The sequence below is a fragment of the Peromyscus leucopus genome, chromosome 3 (assembly GCF_004664715.2).
Source record: "Peromyscus leucopus breed LL Stock chromosome 3, UCI_PerLeu_2.1, whole genome shotgun sequence".
Lineage (NCBI taxonomy): Eukaryota > Metazoa > Chordata > Mammalia > Rodentia > Cricetidae > Peromyscus > Peromyscus leucopus.
The window spans coordinates 94,704,264-94,723,796 of record NC_051065.1 but is presented as its reverse complement, the minus strand read 5'-3'; the positions used below and the strand labels follow the sequence as shown (position 1 = coordinate 94,723,796).

Sequence of the window (19,533 nt, the reverse complement as noted above, 5' to 3'; positions counted from 1 at the left end):
CAGTACTTTCCATTTCCTCCACACTGTGTATCATTCTTCCTATTTTCTCACCATCTTAAACGTCGCTGCAAACGTTCCAATTATGTCTGAGTTTCTCCGAACAGCCACCAGAGGGGGCTCTAAGTTACAGCGATTCGCTGACTCTTGGAGGGCCACGCTGCACTTTGTTTTGTTTTTGTTTTTATTTTTTAATTCCTCAAATGTTCATCTCTCCCTTTCATAAGAAGCTAACTACAGTTACTTTGTACAGGGGTCCACAGTCTTCCCAGCCCAATAAAAGTCTCAGATGCACATCTCTTGAGGTCTTTAGCTACTTTCTCCACCAACATCAGGCAGACAATCTTAGCGTCCAGATTTCAGTCAGAGGATATTTCTTTGTTGCTGCACCCTGGCCAGTCTCCACATCTTGTCCCTTGACCAAATGCCAGCCTTTGGTGAGATGGGATCCCATCTGTCATTACTTGGGTCTAAATTTATCCCTAAGGATCATAATTCACCACCCACAGATATCATTGCAGGCAGCCAGATTGCTGCCCAGCGAGTCCACTACCTCTCGTCTCCTAGTCTAATCTTAAAAGTCCTCATCTCTTGTATTCTGGCCCAACCTTGAGAGTTTGCCCTTTATCTTCTCTGGATGGACCAGAGATCTCCAGGTGATTCTAGAGCCGCCCAGGAGACTAACAGCTCTGAGTCTGAAGTCTTCAGACAAATTCTATCACTGGTCCAGTAGGCTGAGGCTTCAAGGGCAGGCTTCTCTGACATCCATGGGTTTCCACCAAAGGTGCACTTTCTTGTCCTCCAAGAACTCAAGGGGAGGGATTCAAATGTAGGGAGAGTAGTTTTTCAGATTGCAAGCTCTTGTCCTCTCCTGATGCCCAACTCTCCCAGCTTCTGATCTGGAACCCTGGGGCAGCTTTGTTTTAAAGCATTTTGGAGCAGTCCCTCAGCAGTGGGACCAGCCATAGAATTAGTCAATCTACACTCCCAGGAAATCAGCATTCTTACTTGCAGAAGGGTGCAACAAGGACTGTGGGTGCTCTGGAGCACAAAGAAGATTAAGTGGAGTTAACCCCGAAAGTGTTTGCAAACAGCATCTAACACAGTCTAAATTTTTGGCACAAATGAATCATCAGCGTTGTATTTTACTGCCTAAAGCCCAGTGGCACATTTCTCTGAGCTATTCCTCTGAGGGTGGGGGTGGAGGGTGTGGAGTGAGGAGGAGCCCTTCTGGATTGGTTTCCAGGGTCCAGGAGAGCTTTTCCCCATCCACTCCCAGTTTCCTCCATAGGCATCAATTTAAAAAAAAAAAATCAGTATTTCTCTCTCCTTAAGTGCAAGAACTCCAAAGCCTCAGCTTATTAAAGACTACAAAAGGGCAAGGAGGAGAGGGAGGAGTGATGAATAGAATGAAAGGGAAAAGTAGGGAGAGATAAAAATAGAAAAGATTGCAGGTGGTGGTGGTGGTGGTGGCGGCGGCGGCGGCGGCGGCGGCGGCGGCGGCGGCGGCGGCTCACGCCTTTAATCCCAGCACTCGGGAAGCAGAGGCAGGTGAATCTCTGTGAGTTCGAGGCCAGCCTGGTCTCCAAAGCAAGCTCCAGCACAAAGCTACACAGAGAAACTCTGTCTCGAAAAAAACAAAAAAACAACAAACAAACAAACAAAAAGATAAAAAATGCCAGAAAGAAACCCACCTTCTCATTCTGGTTCTAAGTGTAGATAGTACTTCTTGTTATTGATCTGTTCTATAACTCTGTAAATTGTAGGCAATTGATAAGGACTTAAGTAACAAGTCTTTTACAGACAAACCCTTACATTCTGTGGACGTAAACCCCTTCTCTGCTTCCAGTGGTAAAAACACAACGTTTTACAACAATTTTCCAACTCATTCAGTAACCCCGCTGTATAATTTTCAAAGCTCTTCTAACCTCCTTGTGGTTCCCTTTCTTACTGAGCAAAATAAAGTATTTCACACATTAATCTGGTTTCTCTCGCCATCATTTTAACCCCCAAACCACCCTCACATTTTTTCTCAAGTATCAACTGGAAACCTCTTTGCCTTCTGAGCCTGCTCCTTTTCTACCTTGTGAAATCCAGAAGCCAGGGAGTAAAGGGTTGGATTAGAGGAGCCAGCCACTAAGAGGGTAAATGAGGGTCATGAGAGAAGAGCAAAACCAAACTCAGATCTTCTGAAAGCAGCAAGCTCTTGACTGTTTGCCCTCTGTGTCCAGCCCTTTAAAACATGGTGATGACAGATTTTCTATCATAAGGATATTTTATTCTTAAGAGTTATTAAAATGTAAAAATAGCTTCTTTTTGTGTTTATTTTTGGTTTTACTTGTTTTGAGATGGGACCCCACTTTAATACTCCCTTCATCCACCTATGAACTGCTCAGATTCAAGGCATGTGCTACTATGGTCAGTGAGAAAACACGTCCTTTTTTTTTTTTTTACATTTTTTTTCTACGTGTGCATGATGTATATGTGTACTCATGTGCACATGTCCCAGGATGCATGTATGAAGGTCAGAGAACAGCTAGGGGGAGTCAGCTTTCTCCTTCCACCATGTGGATTTGGGGGATTAAACTCAGCTTTGATGGCAAGTGTCTTTCTCCACTGAGCGGTCTCACAGACCCCACATTACCTTCTACATAGTACAAACTGAGCTCCTATAATCTTCATTTTCTCATCACTCCACAAGAAATCACAGGGAGGGAGGCAGAACCAAACAAATCCAACCCTGATTTACTTTCACAAAGAGAAGACAAAAAAAAAAATCAATGAAGTAAATATTACTTAGACAAGTGCATTTGATGTCCTTGATTTCTGCAAACTCATTAGGAGAGCTGCCTTTTCCTGCTCCAGGAAGGCACTTAGTGAACTAGACAAAGGAAGGAAAGGAAGGGTTGCATGTTCATATTTGCAGTGTTACTGAAGCTCTCAGCTTAGTAACTACCCCATTTTTCGTCATTCTATCCACAGGAGGCATTGACTTTCAGGCCTAGAGGAAGCTTGCATTCATTATGTTTCTATGAAACACAAAAGAGTGACAAGGTCTTCAGTTTGGATGGGGGTGGTCTGTAACAGTGAGCCCACTGAATGCCTTCATAAAAGTCCCACCTGAGAATATCCCCCAGTGGTCATCGGAGTCAGAGAATGACAGGACCAGAGATCCTGTCCACACACCTGTTTTACCCAGAGAGATGACCAATGTGAGTGGCAAGGGCATGGGGAGACGGCTCAGTCGGTCAAACACTTGTCATGCGAGTCTGAGGACAAGAATTTGATCCTCAGCACCCACTTCAAAAGATAGTTGAGGTGGTGTGTGCTTGTCATCCCAGCACTGGGGACACAGAAATGGGATGATCCCAGAGCTCACTGACTGACAGTCCAAGGTGAATCAGTAATAAGTTCCAAGTTCTGTAAGAGAACACATCTCAAAAAATTACTTGGAAAGTACTAGAAGGCACTCAAGGTCAATCTATGGCCTCCACATATACACAGACATATATGTACATCTCCACATACATGTGAACAGACTCACACACACCACACACACACATAAAAATAAAATTTAAAAACAGTAGAATAGGAGTGCCTAGACTGATATCCATGTGACAGACTTTGCTTCACCTCTAGCCAAGCATGAACTATAATTCTTACAAACTCTCTGGTAATCGATAAAACCACTAGTAAAACAAAGATTTATCATTTCTTTAAAAAAATTGTATATGTGTGAGAGGAAATTAAAGGCTCAAGGAGACAGGTCAATAAAATCACTTTTTTCATCCTTGGCCAGGTCTTTCCTTTCCATAACTATGATAGTATATTCATCTGCTATGTGCCCCAGGTGTGGCTGGCAGGAAGATTGCACTCCTGTTTGTAATGCACAATTTGTTTAAAGTACAGTGGGTAGATGTTACCGCAACTGATCTAAATTGAGAGCCTTCTTTGGAAATAAGAGAAACAAGATACAGAGCTTGGACACAGTCTGGTTTGTGATAAAGCCAGGTTACAGGCAACCCATGGGACCATCATGCAATGTCTCCTTTTTCCTTCAATGCATCTTCCATTCCAGTTGTGAAAATTAATCCTCATTGGCAACTTGACTGGATTTAGAATTACCTGAGAAACATCCCCCTGGGCATGCTTGTCAGGTCATTTCCAGAGAGGTTTAGCTGGGGAGGGAAGACCCGCCCCGGATAGGTAGCATCACCTGTAGACTACAGACTAGAGTGGCATAAAAGGGAAATGATGAAATGGCAGAGCTGAGGAGCACTAGCACATGCTTCCCTCTGCCTTCTGTTCCAATGCCATGTAAGGAGCTCCAGCCACAGGATAACCACCAGGAACACCACCCTAGTTTCCCCACCATGATGGAGTACCTCTCCAACTGTGAGCCCAAACAAATTTGTAGTGTCCAGGGCTTTCTGCTTCCTAGAGATTGCACTGTACCCAGTAGGCTGGCCCTCTTACAACAATTAGCAATCATGAAAACGCCCCATTTGCATGTACACAGGCCATGTAATGGAGGTGATTCTTCAGCTGAGGTTGCCTCTTACCATTGTGTCTAGTTTTTGCCAAGTTGACAATAAAAAACAACGCCCTAAAGTTCAGTTCCCAGGATCCACTTTGTAAGGCTCATAACAGCCTCTCACTCCACCACTGTTTTCTCTTCTCCAAGGGCACCACATGTGCACACTCCCCCCTCCCAACACACATACATAAACAAAAATAAAATGATTCTTTAAACTCTGTGGGAGGATGTGGGTTACATGCAGTACAATACTATTTTATATAAGCAGCTTAAACATCTGTGGATTTGCATATCTTCAGGAGTCCTAGAACCAGTCACCAAGGATATCTGGGGATAGCAGTCCTCTACAGCTTCAGATCTGATTACACTCAAGCCACACCGTCCCTCAGTCCTGCAGTTTCCATCTCCTACCCTCTCACTAGTCCTCAGTACAGGACGTGGCTCTAGATTCTGTATTATTATTCTTCCTCTGACCAGGGTAAGTTGCTAAACTTTGAATAGTAACATCTTTAGGTGCTTTTTTAATCGCGTGGACAGGAATTCAGTTATATGAGTGATGGGACGATCTCAATTTGAGAAACAAGAAAAAGATCTTCATAGTAGATAAAAATTCACGTGCTAGAAAAGCAGAGGGGCACACTCAAGAAGCTGGCTGCCATACTCTTGCTGCCTCTCGTGAAGCCCTACTTGGAGATCATTAGATCAGATGGGCACAGAAATCTGAGTCAGCATTGAAAACAAAGGAACACCATAGTGTTGCCGGTTTTAATGTGAGTTTATGGTGCCCTCTTGTGCTTTTTCTGAGAAATGCAGGCTTCTGTCTAAGATGTGATGTTCTCATTTTGATGTTTATTTAAACTGCTACATGATCTAATGTTTTATGTGAAAAAGAAGATATTTCCAATGCATGCATATGGTATTAAGTAGAATATTTTTAGAAAATTTTTATCAAATTTGTTCTTTGACAATTTTATATACACATATGTTTTTAAAGACTTATTATTTTATTGGTGAGTAGTATTGTAGCATTATTGCAGTATCTATGGAGGCCAGAAGTTGGCATCAGCTCTCCTGGAGTGAGATGAAGCTGGAGGAAGTTGTAAGCCACCCCACTTGGTTGCTAGTAATTGAACTCAGGGTCCTCTAGAAGAGCAGCAAGTGGGCCATTTCCTCAGCACTCTCCTACCTGTATATTGAAAAAAAGTCTCCTTGACCAGTCTGACTTGATATCCCGACCAATGGGAAGACAGAAACCATTTCAATAGATAGGGACAGGAGGATTGGTGGTGAGGAGGGGATCTGGAGTGGTAGGACCAAGTTGTGAGGAGGGGATGTGACAGGGAGAGAAGAGAGGAATAGGGAGAGACAAATAAAAGCTAGGGTCATTTGAGGGGTAATATAAAACCCCAATACAGTAGGAACTTACTAAGTTGTCTACACATATGAAAGCAATCTAACTGAAAACATCAAATAATGGAGGAGATAGAGCGCCAAGTATACATTTCTTGTCAGCTAATGAAGTTTCCAGTACTGGGAATGGGGTATATCTGATTGAATTGTTGGCCAAAGGAGTCCCACTGAAACCCCCAAACAAACTAGGCTGTTGCTATAGCTTGTTCTCCACAAACTGACAGTAAGATCATATTACTGAAGACCATGCCCATACAACTCATTGAACATGGAAAGGTTGAGCTGGTGCCGACATAGAACCATCCTTTCTAAATTCTAGCATCTTTGGTACAGGAAGATACTCTGCAGGCTACCAGAGGATAAACATAAACCACAACCCAGCCACGAACACTTTGATTTATAGTGGTATCCTGCATGCAAGATATGACAGTGCGATGGTTGCCAAAATGGTGGGAGGAATCAACTAGACTGATTTGACTTCAGGCCCACTCCATGAGATGGAACCTTTACCCAACAATGAATGCTTGGGTGGCAAAGAACCTCATACTAGCTATCTAGGGACCTAGGGGGAAAGCAAATGCTACTGTTCTACTACTGACATTCTGCTATACTCATAGACCAGTGCCTTCCTCAGCCATGATCAGAGAAGCTTCCTCCTGCAGCAGATAGAAACAAATACAGATACCCACAGCCAGACAATACACAGAAAGTGAGAGACCTTAGGACACTCAGACCTACATGGTATGCCTCCATCAAATCACTCCCCTCAGGGTTTAGGAAACCCTGTGGAGAATGAAGCCAAAAGGATGTGAGAGTCACAGGCAATGGAGGACACCAAGAAAACAAGGCCCTCTAAGTCAACATGATCAATGGACATATGAACTCACAGACTGAGGCAGCACGCACAGGGCCTCCTTTCCAGTGTGAGTCAGCCATTGTAGGACTTCTCCAACCAAACTGTGTAAGCCAGTTCAACAAATATGATGTTGGATTTGTTACAAAATCAAAAATGTTATTTAATATATATTCATTCCATCAGTTCCATTTTCTAGAGAGCACTAATACAGATTGTACATGCCAGATTAGATGTGTTAGATAGTATCTGATATATCAGATCTATTACTACAATAGATAGAAAGATAGGTAGAAACACCCAAGGAGCAGGAGCAGACAGGGTTTTAGCTGGAACTCACATCTATGTGTCTGTGCAGAGAAAATGTCCATGTCTATGTATGGGCCACACAGATGGAATATGAAAGCCTCCATGCCAGGAAATCTCACCTCATGTTGGCTATAGCACATCCCTTTACTTCACAGGGTAAATGAATGAGCTTTTATGAAGAGAGCCCAGAAAATGTCTGTCCTGAACATGGCTAGCTGACCCCAGATAGGCTTTCATCTTAAGTCAGAGATTCTCCTTTTTATGGCCGTGAGAGCAGACATATCTGAAGGTCTTGCCTCCTGCCTCCTTCAGTGTTTTGAGGTTATTTGAAGCAGGGATCTCCATAGAGAGACCTCACATTCATGTCAGGGTTGCACCGAGGGCTACCCCACACAGACAGCTGGGCTGCTTCCTAAGTCCAGTACAAGATTCATCTACTTTAGAAGTCCTAAGGTAGTCTCTGACAAATAAGTCAAACTTCTTGTGACTTGACACTTCAGCTCATCCAGTGTTCCACTTTCCACCAAAAATGGGAAAGTGATACAGAGAAACAGCCCACAGCTGCTTCTCCACACAGCTGCAGAAGCTCCCAGTGTACATCAATCTCCCTGCAGTGCACAAGTCAGAGCTCCTGGTGGCCCCTGCCAGCCCAAGAGTCTACCCCTTATCACTCAGAGTGCCCTCATTGAAGTTGTTCAGTGTCAAAAGGCCTATTGGTCAACTCCAGAGAGGACCAAGTCTGAGATCTCCTCACAGAATGAAATACTACTGGGTCCAGCAAATCTTCCTTTCAGATCTTTTTGCTCTGGGTGTTTTTCAACTTTTCTATATTTACTGTCTATCATGTGATACTTTTATACTTGTATACATTCTCTAATATTCAAATCAGGTTAAGTATATTACCAACTCAAATATTTATCATTTCGTCATGGTCAACCATTTATAATCCCTTCTTTTAAGAAAATATACTTATTCTAACTATTATTATCTGTTGCTTGTACTGATGGCATAATACCCATTGATAAATCTGTCATCGTACTGGGTATTTTTGGAAGATGTATCTATTTGTGTATATTTATATGTATTGTACGTATGCACACATGTTTGTGAAGGTGCTCAAAGAGGGAAAGAAAGGGAGTTGGATGCTGGGGCTGGAGTTAGAGATGGCTGGGATTTGCTCAACATGGGTGCTCAGAATTGAACTAGGGTCTTCTGAATGAAGAGTGAATGCTTCAACTTCTGAGCCTTATCCCCAGCCCTACAATGAGCATTTCTCAAATAATTAATAAAAACAAACAAACATAAATTCAGAGCCATCAGAAAAACAAATAATTGTTTTAGTCAGAGCCTACTTGGCCCTGAGAATGTTTGCTGGCATTCTGAGAACAAGACATCATGAGTTATCATGATTGCTCTTAGAGCACCCACCCCTTATGGAAAGCCAGTCCTTAGATTACAGATCTTTGTTTTGACAGTCTCTGACATCCACTACGGAGAGCACAGGGGTTACCAGATAGCAGAGGATGGAAACTGGGGGCCTGCCATCATGCCTGTATCCTGTGGGATTGAAGAAGCATAATCAAATAGTGGGAATATTGATTATCTGAAGTCTGTGCAGAGTCATAACTTCAGAGAGTTCCAGGAGATGAAGGTATCTGTTTTCAGGGGTAGTGACTGTAAATGTTGGCTGAAGGCTTATTATTTATTAGAAACAGGCTCTCTATTAAAATATAGACAACCAATGAAGTAGGTAGATTTTTTCATGGCTAGTGAGAGGCAAGTCTAGTGTGCAAACATTAGCTTGACATATTGTGAACTGTGTATCATATTGTTTTATAGATTGTTCCAGCATTTGTAAAGAAAGGATTAGGCAGCTTGAAATTCAAGGACACAGATACACATCAACCATTCCTCCTTTTCACTAGATGAATATGTGGCAGGTAATAGATTAATGGAGATTGATGATAGAGAGAGGTATAGATAAGAGATAGAATATATGTGACAGACTGATATGTATGACATAGATACATGAGATAGACAAGAAATAATAGGAAGTTAAATGACAGATGATATTTGTATAGAATGACTGACAGAGTGATACATAGACAGATGGTAGATAATTGATAGAAAGAAAGATAGATCAATAGATAGACAGATAGATAGATAGATAGATAGATAGATAGATAGATAGACAGACAGACATATCTATGCTTCAGGCCTCACTAAATTATTAACTATTAAAATAATCATACTAATTGGGTATGAATTTTTGGAAATTAATATTGATATAAAATGTACAAAGGTGGAATTTGTCTAGAAAATGTTTGTGGCAGCAACTTATCAAGCCCCAAACCCCTCTAGCAGTCCACTGGGCTGGTGCTTGAGTTAGCAGCTCCACCTTCTCTGTGGAGAGCAGTGCCCACAGTGCAAAGACCAGTAAACATGTCAACATGCGAGAGTATGTCACCAAACCGCAAGCCCTCCTCCTGGTTAGCTTCTGCTATGTACTGTGAATTCCACTGCCTGCAACATTTTCAAAAACAGAAGAAATTCCCTTCCTAGAATTCAATTTTACAGGAAAAATCTGTCAGTTGTAAATTTCTTATTTCATATTTTGAAAATGCTGTTATTAATTAGATGAAGACTTCCTTCTTCTTGTCTTCAAATTAAAAAAAAAAAATCACTTGTCCATTTGATTGCAAGAAATACTCATGCTCACAAATAACAACCAGGAGGGAGCTTGGATACATTTGCCTTTGCCTTTTCCAGTCTTGTCTTATGTTTATGTCTTAAAGGAACAGCATTATGAAATTCAGGCTTTCTCACTTTGCTCCCTTCTGCTTAATTGATTTCCAACAAGAATTAAAATGTTTTGAAGGAAAATTTAAAGCAAGTGAGGCACATATACCTGGTGAGGCCATTTAATAAGTATGTAATCTTAAGTTGTACTTGCTGGTTTTATGTCAACTTGACACAAGTTAAAGTCATTTGAGATGAGAGAACCTCAATTAAGAAAATGCTTCCATAAGATTGGGTTGTAAGGAAGCCTATAAAGCATTTTCTTAATCAGTGATTGATGGGGGAGGGCCCAGACTACTGTGGGTGGTGCCATCCCTGAGCTGGTGGTTGTGGGTTCTATAGAAAAACATGCTGAGAAAGGCAGAAAGATCAAGGCAGTAAACAGCACTCCTCCATGGCCTCTGCATCAGCTCCTGCCTTCGGGTTCCAGCCCTGCTTGAGTTCCTGTCTTGACTTCCTTTGACAATGAACAACGTGGAAGTGCAATCCAAATAAACTCTTTCCTCCCCAACTTGTGTTTTGGTCATGATGTTTCACCTCAGCAAACTCTAAGACAGTTGTACTCACAAACACCAATTACATACACCCTTCACTATGCACATTGCCCACTGTGAGAGAGCATAGTTTAATCTCTCAATCTTTGACGTGATGTTACTGTGCTCTATCACTAGCCAAAGAGCTTTAAGAGGTAAACATTCTGTGCTTTCCACTCATCCCAGTAAAGTGGGTTAGCAGCTCACACCTAGCTAATCAGGATCCATCAGTGGGGAACACGTGTTGGGATGAGGTGGTCCTTGTTAGGCCAGCAAATATGACCTCATGCTTCAGAGGTTCTGTATGAATAAGGAAATCAGTTGAATTAATTAATTTAATTGCTTTGTGCGGGAAACTTAGTGTAGCTCTGACGACATACAGATGAGTTAAGACACAGTTCCAATTTCCAGAGACTACTTCACATAGGACACCTCATAACAAACCAAACTAGGAGAAGAGATATGATATTGGCTTTAGCAAAGAGAAAAATTTCAGGCAAAGATGAATGGAAGAGCATTCCAAGCAGAGATCAAATCATGACCAGCATTTCCAAAGAAGTTTAACCTTGTGTGAGCACTGACAAAGAGTATGTAGCCTGAGGGGCTGTGCCAAAGACAATTACTCCAAAGACAAGGAGAGATGGGATTAAAGTAGACAGATGTATTTTCATCAGGGGTATGGACTTCATCACTCAAACAGGGATGTGCCCTGAAGATGAGACATTGCCTTACCTATGATGGATTAAGATTGCATTCTATTAACAGATGCTTCCAACTGGCCTTTGGCTCAACTACACAGGTGTCCTTGATCATTGTCCTTTTTTATTCCACTTCTCCATGGATCTGCCACTCTGAATCCCTTGGAGAACTTGGCTTGAGCCCTTTTCAGCAGAATCAGACTCTTCTCACTTGCCAGTTCACAGCTACCCACCACTAGGACAAAAGCAGAAAAATTCTCAGTGACCCTCATCTTTAAATCCTTTGGTCTAAAGGAGCTGTGGAAGGAGGCAGCTACCAGCGCAGGTGAACAAAGAAGCCTCAGTCACTGTTTCAGTGGGATATAGACTACTTCTGTGTCAGGAAAAACAGGAAGGAGAGACACAAAGCCTAATGATCTCATAATTCATCTCATTTTCATTATGAGAGATTTTTATCATTTGTTACTGTCACAACCACTTAAGGTCATCAACTAAGAAAGAAAGAAGGCTTATCTTGACTCACAGTTTGAGGAGTTAAGTCCATGGCCAGTTGGCTCCATGTTTTCTTGGTCTTTCTCCAGGTAGTAGATCATGCTGGGGTTATGTGGTGGAGGAAATCTGTTAACCTGTAGCTTAGAGCAGAGAGATAGAGACAGAGAGAGAAAGAGAGAGAGAGAGAGATGACAGAGAGACAGACAGAGACAGAGACAGAGACAGATAGACACAGACACACAGACAGAGAAAAAGAAATGAAAATTGACAGGAGTCCCAAAGTCTTCTTCAAGAAGACAACCCCAGTGACCTGACAATCTATCTCCAGTTCCCTTACTTTTCATATTTCTTCTACCCCCTAGTAGCACAAAGGTAGAGACTGAGACTTTATTTAACCCATGAACCCTTAAAGTACAACGAAGACTATAGCATCATCTTACCCTAGGAAACACCAGGGCTAAGAGAAGGGGAGTCTACATTTCTTAGAATTCACACATTCCCAAAAGTCTCTACTTGAAAAATTTGATAGCAGTTTTGTTGTTAACATGAATGTTTTTGTTTTTTTTTTTTAGAGACATATTTGCCTGAGTACAGATTGGGTTAAAGCTTGCTCTCTAAACAAGGATGAGCTTGGACTCGTGATCCTCTTGACTCTACCTCCCTAGTGCTGAGATTATAGACTATGTGCCCAAACACATGGCCATATTATACTTAGTTTTGTAGACTTTTCTGTCATTATATGCTTTGTCTTAGTATAACGATCACTATAGTCACTGCTAAGTTTTGCCCTTAAAAGATTCATGCAGAAATCTTTTCGCCTAGAATCTTTGACTTTAAGACTATTGGCTAGCCACACACCTTAACCTTAAAGCTGAGTGATGTTCTCCCTTCTCCCAGGCTTGTTCCAGTCTCTTCATTGGCCAGAGGCTGCTACTGAGTAAATGCTCATGCAGAATGAAGTGTGTCCTCACATGCAAATGCATCCCTTTAAAACCCTACCAAGATCAGTCATATTTTCAAGGCACACCATCCAACTCAACTCATTTAGCCAATGTTCCTCGAGAACCTGTATATGTCAGGAAATGTAGTAAAAATTCAGCAGTGAAGAAAATTGTTGAAGTTGTATCTCCGAGTTCAGCTCCAGTAAAACAGATTGACAACAACCTAAAACACCTTTTAAGCAACGGGAACTATAATTGTCTAACAAATAATCTCAAAGGCTCATTTCCAATAACCTGTCTAGGAATTAACCAGAACATGAGTCTGTCTTTTCAGTAAAAAGCTCTAATTCTGTTGATAATTCCCATAGGACAAGGATCATCAGCCCTCCTAAGATCTCATATCTTAGCTCTGAGTTACTGATACCCAAGTCCACATAGTGTAGCCAACACTGTTCTTCATCCTATGAAGAGTAGAAATAAACTGAAGAACTGTAGAAGGCAAAAAGGACTTGTACACACATAAGCACTGGAGAAGTCAGGGAAGTTAAACACACAGCTTATCTATTCAATGGAATTAAAGCTCAGAATGGTGGGGGGAAATATAGTTTATAACCTGGTGATCCATTGCTACCTGCTGAGCCAGGCCCAGCCCATATCTTCCAGATTTTATGGTTTATTTACCCCAGACCCTTTCCCCATAAAACTCTGAGCATTTCTTCTAGGCCATAAAACTCATCCTTGTGAGAGATGTCATTTGTACAATAGCACAAGTGACTTCTATGTCATCTTAGGGCCAGACCAATTCTGACACGGACAGGCATTATGTTTACCTCAGTCAATCTCCCTGAACTCCAAATCTGGGCACGATGTCTGAGTCAACAGTACCCATTATTGTGAAGAAAGCCAGAAGTGCTTTTTAAATAATCTCAATGTAAACATGCCTTAAATTGTTGTGCACTTGGGATAGAGTCAATTGTTATCAGAAAACTTTTTCCCCCAGGGTTGTGCTGTACTTTACAATATCACTACAATAAAATGATCTGGGCCAGACTAGAGGTCCTGGTCCACAGCAGGTTACAATAAAATCAGCCTGGGCTGAATTTCATTCTTGTCTCTTCATGGATTGGTTTTCCTTGCCTGCTGGGAAGCCTGCAGGGAATCACTACAAACAATACTCCTTAAGAATAGAAAATGAGTTGAGGGGGGAAAATGTGTGGAAGATTATCCCAAGGGGCCAAGAAAACAAACATCTTAGGAACCTGCTGCCTTCATCCATCAGCCATCATCATGTGATATCATTTAACTCACCTAAGCCTTTTATATGAGCTTGGGGATAGATAGAGAAATGGAAAAGTCTATAGAGAGAAACTGGGGAGAGATTACTTGCCAATAGAAAAAAGGTCTAGAAAGGCTTCATTGAAGAAGTCACATTTAAGACCCAAGTAGTAGAAAGTAAGGAGTAGGGCATTCCATGACTCAAGATTTGAATGTGGCAGTGTCCAGAGATGGAAAGAAATCTGACTTCTTTACGAATGATAGTCTGTAGGTGACAGAGAGTAAGAGTGTGTGAGGTGAATTTAGAGTTTGAAACAGGCAAATGAACTCAGACAGGTGATTTATTCACTTGTTTTTCCTAAGTGTAATTCATAGAGAAAGGAAGGGAGGATGGTGTGATGCACTTTAATTATCCCCAAGATCATTCACAGTTCATCTCTAAAAACTGGAAAGAATCTAAGTAGAGAATGGACACCTATGAAGTGGTAATGGTGCAGCTTTATAGTGCTGTTGGTGTGGACCAGGATAATAGTCCTAGAGATGGTTACAAAAGACGTTTACATTTATGATATTTGCATTTATTTACTATTTGCCTGAATGTGTGCATGCTTGTATGCATGTGCACAAACATATACAAAAGGGTGATTATGGAGGTTGGAGGGCAACTTGCAACCTTTCATAATGTGGGTTCTGGGGACTGAACTCACATTGTCAGACTGGGTGTGAGGTGTCTTGACCCACTGAACCATCTTTCTGGTCCTATTTATCCATGTTACTGGGGGAGTTGGCAGTGATCAAAGTGAGGGACATTCAGAAGACCTCCAAGGTTTGTTCAGTGCAGGTGGAAGGTGGGAGAGGGGAGCTTGGAAAAGTCTGAACATCCCCACATTTCGATGACCTTTGGATGACCCTTTGCTGGGAATATATCATGTACTCAAGTCCTTTCAGAAGGATTTGGGTGAGGATGGACAACTTGATGGAAAGAATTGCTATACTCTCTTATTTTACATTAGCTTCCTTCTGCCAAGGATCTCTCAAATGTCATCCACACCCATTAAATGAACTCTTGTTACCCTCAGGGTGTAAGCATCTGGACAGGGCCCACTCACCTAAGCCAAAAGGTAAGTTCCTGAGTGTTCTTGGGTTATTATTTCTGAGAGAGTGCTTCCTTATTCTTAACAAATGTATTTACTTCCACACACATGCCCTTCAGGTGACAGAATGCTCAGCTGCCCAACCAGCCCTTGCCTTTTTGGAGCTCACACTCTGGGTAGATCTGATAACAAGCAATAGTAGAAATAAATCTCAGGGGTGATTGTCCAAATTTCAAATTTCTTTATTGCTCAGAGCAACTAAGCTTGTACCTCACATCCTGCGTGTGTTGTTTACTCCACGGGACCTAACCAAGGTTAGAAAAGTGGAAAACATGAAAGACAGAGTGGGTTGGAACTGAACCAGATGGGAATTGGAGAAGGTTGAGTTAGGACAGTCTACCAAGTAAGATCAACTGTTCTCCTCCTCTGGCTTGTGTGTTACACTTTTGCTTCCCCCCCACCCAGCTCTTTGCTTCCTGCACATTCTGTGTTGTGCTCTGGATCCCCCACATGGAAACCCCTTCACCCTCAACTCCATAGGCAGCCTCATCCTGACCATCCTCTCTGTTCTTCTCTGAAAGATCAGCATTTTCTCCTTCTAGCTACCCTTGGCTTCTCTTATACCCATGGTGGGGAAGCATTCCTCTGGGAGCTGCACAGATGCAATGCTACCATCACCACAGATCTTTATGGTGGCACAGCACCATAACACTCAAATGATAATATTATTTACATGCCCCCCATACACACACAGATCGAGAGAGAGCCTAGAACAAACCTGTCTCTCAAGCTAAGAGAGAGGGAGGGAAGAGGTATCCACACAGTGGGAAACAAGGGAACCACATCAAGTCCTGTTGCAGAATTAAAAACTCCTCCAGGGAAGCCCAGCTTACATTGGTGCAGCTCATGGCATTTCAGAGACACAAGCAAGTTAAGGCAAATCAGAGGACTAGGAAGACTAGAGAATCCATTGATGTGAGGAGAGGAAAGCAGGGACCCACAGGAAGCAAGGAAAACCTTCTTGTATTAGGTAAGAAACAGCTCTAAGCCTAGGGTCCTCAATGAAATGCTTAAGAAAGCCACTCCAGGACAGCAGTTTTAGTCCTTTGTCCAGATAAATTGAAGAATGGATTTCAGGGTCAGCAGGAAGGTGAGCTTTTGGCGGGGGAGGAAAGTTCACTATCAATATGTAGGTGACAACTTGGGGAAAGGTGAGAGGAAGGCATGGGAGCTCCTGCATCGCGAAGAACAGGTTCCACAGAGCACCCTTAGCCCAAGGCCGCTGTCTGGGCTTCAGAAGCTTCACTGTGTTGAAACATGGCTGGAGGTATTGAGTGATTCAATCCAGACATCCCAAAGATAATACTCATGCACCTCCTCATGCTAGTGTCTGGAACGTGATTTGGGCTACACCCTCACTCTTATCTCCCAAGCAGCTGCATACACAGAGGTGCTATGGAAAAGAAGAATGAGACACCAGAAAGAAAGCCCGTACTCCACCTGGTTCTGATATTACTGGCTTCCTGGCTGGTACAGAATTGTCTATAACACCTTGAGTGTTTTCAGCTTCTGGATAAGGACAAGAGGCAGAAATGCTCATTTTTGAGGTCCCTGCCCTAAGACCGCCTGAATGGTTTTCCCTGTTCACAATTCCTTTTAAAAACAAAAGCTCCACTTCTTTTTTAAACCTAGACTCCAATTATGCTGTGAGCCATTAGGTCAACAAGGCCAGGACTACATAAAAAGATGTGTTATTACTTTTTAATTACCAGTAATTGCAGCCTGATACTGTTTGCATCTTGACTGTTCAGTTTAATTTCCTTGAAAAGCAGTGGACTTTGCTCTGGCTCTGATAAAACTTCTGTGTTTATAATTTCTTATCAGTCCTTGTTCTGGGAAGGCAATATTCACTTACACACAGAGAAGTGGGCCCTCATCCTGCAGGAACCAAATGGAACAGGCTTTAAGAGACTCAAGCAGGAGCCCAGGTGTTCACAAGGGCTCCCAAGAAATGATTCCAGAAGACGGGGGAGGGGAAATCATTTGACTCCTCCCAGAGACTGGGTGTTTGTTTCTCCACCTTTCCCAAAGTATCACTGTTTATTCAGATGCACCCATTCTGGGGATGCCCGGTGTCTGGACTTTTGTGAATGATCTTGCAGTCACTCACCAGTGCTGGGATATGGACTGGGATACAGGCTGAGTTATTGGCTTGCTCTTTTCTGGGTCCTCAGCAATCATTTTTGCCTGTTAATCCACTCCACCCCTCTCTCTTTTTCTGAAAATTTAAAGTTGTATTCTTTTGTTATTTAGGACATATTAGGCCAAATAAATTAAATTTGAAATTTATCATCATCATCATTATTTTCAATTTTATGTGTGAGTATGTTTTTCTGTGTGATACATCTGTGAATGAAGGTGTATGCACTAAGGAACACATGTAGAGCTCAGAGGACAACTTACGGGAATCACTTCTCTTTATGTGACTGGGTGCTAGGATTAATCTCAGGTTCTCAGGCACACATAGAAAACACTCTCTGAAGCCATCTGGCAGGCTTCCATTGTATTTTTATGTCATATAAAAACCTACAACAATATATGTAGTTTTCTTTACATTTCTCTGGGACAGCAATAATTTAGATTTGTGGCTGTGTGGCTGTGTGTGTGTGTGTGTGTGTGTGTGTGTGTGTGTGTGTATGCACACACATGCAGTGAACTTCATTGATGGTATTTAAGAGAAGAGAGTAGGGCTTCCTAGCTCCTCCCCTTCTTCTGGAGGTTTGGGATGGAAACTAAAGGTAGATGTTCAGTGTTGGGAACTGAGCTGGGACAGGGACTTCTTAGCAGGTGGAGGCCTTTCTCTCAGTCTCATATTCTTATTGGGGTAGATGGTTTAGGGCTTTTTACTCCTTGGAGGCCATGTAGTCTATAAGGTCTACCACCTTGTTGCTGTAGCCAGATTTGTTGTCATACCAGGAAATAAGGTTTTCAAAGTTGTCATTGAGAGCAATGTCAGCCCCAACATCAAAGACAGAAGAGTAGGCATTGTTATTGAAACCACAGAAGACAATCTGGTTCTTGGTGTAGCCCAAGATGACTTTTAGTGGGCTCTCCAATGCCTGCTTCACCACCTTCCTGTTGTCATCCTCATACATGACAGCTTTTTCTAGGTAAAATATCAAATCCATGATGGACACATTGTGGGTAGAAACATGGAAGGCCATGCCAGTGAGCTTCCCCTTCAGCTCTGGGATGACCTGGCCCATGACCTTGTCAGCACCAGTAGATGCTGAGATGATGTTCTGGGCAGCCCCATAGCCATCATGCCACAGCTTTCCAGAGGAGCCATCAACAGTCTTCTGGGTGGCAGTGATGGCAGGGACTGTGGTCATGAGTCCTTCCAAAATGCCAAAGTTGTCTGGGGGCTGGGGGATCTTGGCCAGGGAGCTAAGTATTTGGTGGTGCAGGAAGTACTGCTGACAATCTTGAGTGAGTTGTCATACTTCTCATGGTTCACACTCATCAAAAACATGGGGGCATCAGCAGAGGAGCAGAGATGATGACTCCTTTGGCCCCATCCTTCAGATGGGCCTCAGCCTCCTCCATGGTGGTAAAGAGCTAACAGACTTTGCAATATACTTGGCACCAAAATCATCTCTTTTGATGTTTGGGGGATCTCATTCATGGAAGTGGAGATAACCTTCCCACTGATGGCAAGTTTCCTGTTCCCAACCTTGACTGTGCCATTGAACTTGACATGGGTAGAGTCACACTGTAGTATATAAACCTTGTTGTTGAAGTTATTGAAGGAATCATTGATGGTGTCTTAGGTTAGAGTTTTTATTGCTGTGAAAAGATACTGTGACCACAGAAACTCTTATAAAAGAAAACATTTAGTTGAGGTGGCAGCTTACATTTTCAGAGATTTAGTCCATTGTCATTATGGCAAGAAGCATGGTAGCATTCAGGAAGACATGGTGCTGGAGAGGGAGCTCCTACATGTTAATATTCAGGCAACAGGAAGTAAACTGAGAGTCCTACATCTTGCAGGCAACAGAAAGTGGTCAGGGTGTCACACAGAGTGAAACTTGAGCAAAAGAGTCCTCAAAGCCCACCCCCACTGTGACACATGTCCTCCAACAAGTCCACACCTACTTCAACAAGGTCATACCTCCTAACTGTGCCACTCCCTTTGGGAGCCATTTTCTTTCAAACCACACAGATAACAACAATATCTTCTTTGCTAGAGTTGAAGGAAGCCCTGGTAACCAGGCACCCAATGTGGCCAAATCTGTTCATGTCAACCTTCATCATCCTGTCTTAGGGACAAAGTTGGTACTGCACTAAAAGATGTAGCTATCTCTGGAACAGATAGAAGCAGAGAGCCATGTCTGTTCTTTAATGGTTACTTTGACATGTAAAGGATTTCTCATTAGCCCTACCACTTTTTTTAAAGTTTGGGTCTTGCAATGCAGCTCTGGCTCATGTCACACTCACTCATTATGTAGCTCACACTGGCCTTGAACTCATGGCAATCCTTCTGCATCAACATCTTGGAAGTTTGAAATATAGACTTGGACCACAAATTCAAAGTG

At 42.4% G+C, this 19,533-nt stretch overlaps 1 pseudogene; it reads right to left on the bottom strand.

Moving 5' to 3' along the window:
- Window positions 1–17,841: 17,841 nt before the first annotated feature.
- Window positions 17,842–19,252, bottom strand: LOC114694470 (annotated as a pseudogene).
- Window positions 19,253–19,533: the final 281 nt, after the last annotated feature.